The sequence below is a fragment of the Pinus tabuliformis genome, chromosome X (assembly GCF_031772625.1).
Source record: "Pinus tabuliformis cultivar Carrire ecotype Pingquan chromosome X, CPIR1, whole genome shotgun sequence".
In the NCBI taxonomy this organism is placed as follows: Eukaryota; Viridiplantae; Streptophyta; class Pinopsida; order Pinales; family Pinaceae; genus Pinus; species Pinus tabuliformis.
In genome coordinates, this window is record NC_142308.1 from 1,111,795,279 (window position 1) to 1,111,800,613 (window position 5,335).

The following is a 5,335-nucleotide window of genomic DNA, read 5'->3' on the forward strand; positions in this document are numbered from 1 at the left end:
AGACCACTATGGTCCTTTTTATAACTTAGGATTGGGCTTATGCGGTACCTCCCTTATAATATTACAACCCAATCTCAAGCAGTTCCTAGAATCGACACTTCCTTCAATCCTGAAGGGATTGAAATCCCATGAACATCATAGTGGGAATATTTTTTACAAAGTGGCAAGAACCAAAAGCGTGGCCAACTGTAAGCGAGTATGGCCAAATCTACACATATAATAGTCCTCACCCAACTTTTCCTCTCTTATGTCATGACCTCTAGCCTAGTTCTAAAAATTATTTTATAATGGGGAAAATAACTACAATTACCATTGAGTAAGAGTTCCTGAGTGGGACCCATTCAAGCCTCCAAATAATATCTTCGGCTCTCTTTGATATCTTGGTGCAATGGAAAAGGCCACTTGAAAATACCATCAGGGTAAGCCCTTCTAGTAGGAACCATGGTACACCATCAACACTATAATGAACTTCACCCATATCTTCTAGGTTGGCCCACTTTGCTATGTGAACCTAGTAAGAGTACCCCAACTCGATGGGAATGGAGGCTGCCAAGAACTTCCAGGTGGAAGCCTCTAGGAAAATTCTAGCACGAGATTCTGTCAATTGATGATCTTGGGTTTTGTTAACTGATGGGCTTCACCAAATCAAATTTTAACTAAGTGTTGTGCATGCTTCAACTATACTATATATATATATATATAGTTTTTTATTCTTGTCTGCAAAAATTAAGCTAGAAATGACTACAAAACCACATGCACTGTTTAATATTTATAGAATAAGAGATTGTAAAAGGATTGGTTAGAAAATAAAATCAAGAGCTCTCGCTCACACCACTCTCTACTAACAAGTTTAATTAAGGGGTATTGCAGGGAAACAGGGAAAGATAATAAGCTCTAACAGTATGACAAATATTCTAAAGAAGGAACAACGAGGCGTAATTGAAAAATTATGTTCACTAGAGGTTCCCACATCAAAATATTTTATTTCTCCAGATCTCCAAAAAGTATTGGAAAATTATTCCAAGGTATTTGAGACTCCCAAAGGCCTCCCACCTATTCGTGATCATGATCATGATATTCATTTGATTCCAGGAAGTCTTCCTCCAAACATCAGGCCATACAGATATCCCTATGCCCAAAAGAGTGAAATTGAACGTATGGTTGTAAAAATGCTAGAGGCTGGTATAATTCAACCTAGTCAAAGTTATTTCTCTGCTCCAATAGTATTGGTGCAGAAGAAGGATGGATCATGGTGCATGTGTCTAGATTATAGGTAGCTCAACAAGCTCACTATTAAAAGTAAATTTCCCATTCCTATCATTGATGAATTATTGGATCAATTGAATGGATCAATTTACTTCACCAAGTTGGATCTTCATTCAAGATATCATCAAATCAGAAAGAAGACTGAAGACATTCCGAAAACAACATTTAGAACTCATGAGGGTCATTATGAATTTTTGGTCATGTCTTTTGGCCTTACCAATGTACTTTCTACATTTCAAGGTTTGATGAATTCCATTTTCAAACCCTTCCTTAGAAAATTTCTGTTAGTATTTTTTGATGATATATTAATCTACAACAAGTCTTGGAAGGATCATTTTGACAGGGTGCTCAAACTATTGGAGGAGAAACAATTATATGCAAAAATCTCCAAATGTTTCTTTGGAGTACAAGAAGTGGAATATCTAGGTCATATTGTATCTCGTGAAGGTGTTAAGGTAGACCCTAGCAAAATTAAAGCCATTAAGGAATGGAAACTCCCCACATCCATAAAGCATCTGTGAGTATTTCTCGGGTTGATAGGGTATTATCACAAGTTTGTTAAGGATTATGGGAGAATATCAGCACTTCTAACAACATTATTGAAGAAAGATGCATTTTCATGGACTCCAAAAGAAACAAAGGCCTTCGAACATCTTAAAGAGGCAATGTGCCAAGCACCAGTCTTAGCTACGTCGGACTTCACAAAAACCTTTATTGTGGAATGTGATGCTTCAAGAAATGGAATTGATGTTGTTTTAATGCAAGATGAAAGACCCATTTCTTTCAAAAGTCATCCAATCAAAGGAAAGTATTTACACAAAGGTATTTATGAGAAGGAAATGTTGGAAATACTACATGCACTTAAATACTTTTTAGAACAAAGATTATCCTCTGAAGAGAAACAAAAATGGGTCACAAATATGTAGGGTTATGACTTTGAAATCATCTACAAAAAAGGGAAGAAAAATGTTGTTGCAGATGCACTCTAAAGAAAGGATGAGTATGTGGAAACATTGTTTTGTGCTATTTCTATTATCCATTCAGATTGGATAAACGAAGCAAGGGATGAATGGAATAAGGATGAAGAAGTGTGGCCACTCATTCAAAAGTTTCAGAAGATCCTAGTTCAAACAATATTGCTAGAACTTGATGAGGAAGGAAAAATCATATTGAAACCAAGAGTAGTAACAAAAATAAGAACCCGATAACTACGAAATCGATCAATTTTAGAGTATCTTATCAAGTGGAAGAACTTACCCACTGAAGATTCCACATGGGAGGACAAGAATTTTATACAGAAGCATCAAGAACTACTCAAGTGTTGAGGACAAAAATTTTTTAAGGAGAGGGGCATGTTAGGTCCCTATACTACTAGTGTAACCTCTTATTGTTATTAGTGAAACCCCCTTATTATATTGGTGTGCCCATGTAGTCCCCATATTTTTATTATTGTGCCCCATAGAAGCCCACTATTGTTATTATTGTTCCATTACATTATTATTGTTATGTCGGCTCTGATTATATTATGACCCCTTAGATTCATATATATAGAAATGAGGTCTTGTCATTTGTATCATCCAAGAATTGTTCATTTGTGTAATGTAAAGGAGGTTCCCCCCTCGAAGAGGCTCATTTTTAAGGCATTGATCTATCTTTTCTATCTTTTTGAGTGCTAGTTTCATAATAGACACACAAGAAGTTGAAGAGTTATGTCAGCTAAAAAGTCATAGGAAGTTCAACAGTCATGAGGGTAGTACAAGAGTCACAAGGTTCAAGCATCACCCTTGGCTATATATACCACTCCCATTGTATGAGTAGAGACTTTTCACCTTGGCTCCTCCCACATAGCCTTGAGAATAGACAATCGGTTCTTTGAGGAGTGAGGAGTGTCTCCAATGTCCCACTATTGGGAATAGTGATGTATGGTGTACAAATGTGTCTTGGGACTTTTTCTTAATACAGAAGCTGATTAAGGCTAACACGTTTTCATGCATGTTTTGTAAATGTTTGTAAGACTATTCTTTTGGAATTTGTAATACATGTTTGTTTCACCTGTACTAAGATGGTTTAACTACTTCAGTTTTTTTAGTACTTACATTGTTGGGAATGTGTTGTACTAGTTATCACCGTTGTCTCATCCCTGTGGACTACTCTATAGGATACTAGAAAGACCATCTTTGTGTATTAGTTATCACCGCTATCACATCCTTGTGGACTACTCCACGAGATACTCAACATACCATCTTTGTTTCTGGTTATAACAACCATCACATCCATGTGGATTACTCGGTTAGGTGGTGTATGTGTTCTTCCCTTCACTTCAGTTTTAACAACTTCCGCATCCATTGTGGACTATTCCGGTGGATGTTGGACAAACCTTTTTGGTTCGCGTGTGTCTCTTCCTGGGTGGTACTATTACCTCTCACTTAGAGGCTCACTTTACTCTCTCCCTTTGTAGTAAGAGAACCAAGACATGAGTTACATTATGCACTCACCAAGCATACTTACCTTGCTTTTTAAAGACACCACCATAACACTCGCATGTGCTGAACAACAAGAGCTAAGGAAAATCTCTAAGTAAATAGAAGTTAGGCCATCGTACTGGATGGGACTCCTACACAAAATGGTGTGAGATCTGATTAGGATTTCATAATGGGGAGATCCCCTAAATGTTGGTGGTCCAACACCGTCAACATACTGGCAATTGCTTTTCCCACTATACTGGATGCTACTTCTTATCATCACTTACTGGTTGTTCAATTTCAAGTTCATACTTGTATAAAATGTTATATTAAATATTGGTGAAATTCCAACTCCTGGTGACAATTCAAGTTCATAAGCATTAACAGACAATTTATTCAAGATCCTGCAAGGTCCTATCTTTTTAAATTTTAATTTCTTATACTCACCCTTTCGAAATCTTTATTTTCTCAAATGTGCAAATACAAAATATCGTACTTCATAAATTTTCTCCCTTCTACTGAGATTTTCTTTCCCCTTATCTATTTTTACTTCTATCATGAATTTTCTTATTTACTTAGTCAAGGATTTCTCGTATAGCTATAGAAAAATATCCCCCTACAACACTCATTTATTATGTTCTTCCTAAATTCCTTAGCTCATCCAATCCTCTTGGTTTCAAAACATACACAATCTAGAAAGGCCTTTGTCCAGTACTTCTATTTGAAGTGTCATTATATGCATATTCAAATTGTGCTAAAATTTGATCCCACTGTTTGGGGTGATATCTAATCAAGTTGCGTAGAAATTTTTCCAAACTCCTACACTACTTGAGTTTTACCAATAGTTTTTGGGTGATATGTTGAGCTGAAATTAAATTTTGTGCAAAATTTCTTCGACAATGTTCTCCAGAAATGTCCCAATAATCTAGTATACCGATATGAAATAATACTCTTGGTAATTTGATGTAGTCTTACCACTTCTTTAAAGAACATATTAGCAACATGGCTAGCATCACTAGTCTTAGCACAAGGAATAAAATGAGCCATTTTTTAAAATCTATATACAACCATAAAGACACAATCATTACCTTTCTGAGTTCTTAGTAGTCCCAAAACAGAATCCATACTCACTAAATCCCAAGGTCTCTCTGGAATTAGCAATGGGGTATACGGTCTAGTGTTTTGGCTGATTTCTCTGGAATATTGATAGGTTATGCATTTCTTTACAAAACTGTTTATATATGTCCTCAACTTTGGCCAAAAATGATTTCTCCTTAATAGATCATGAGTTTTGTCTTGCCCTAAATGTCCTCCTAGGCCTCCACTATTTTTCTTTAATTAAATTCACCCTCATGGAAGAATTGGGAATACACATTTGGTTGTTCTTAAAGAGAATTCCATCTTGGATCATGTGTTCAAGCCATGGGCTTTGATTCGAGAAGATGGATTCTTACAAGCTTCAAAATATTCTTTGAAATATGCATCATTCTCATACAATTCCTTTATAAAATCAAATCCCAATACCTGAATTTGACTTTACTGCAACAATAACTATCTCCTACTCAAAGAATATCCAATTTTATTAGACTATCCACTTATTTGATTGA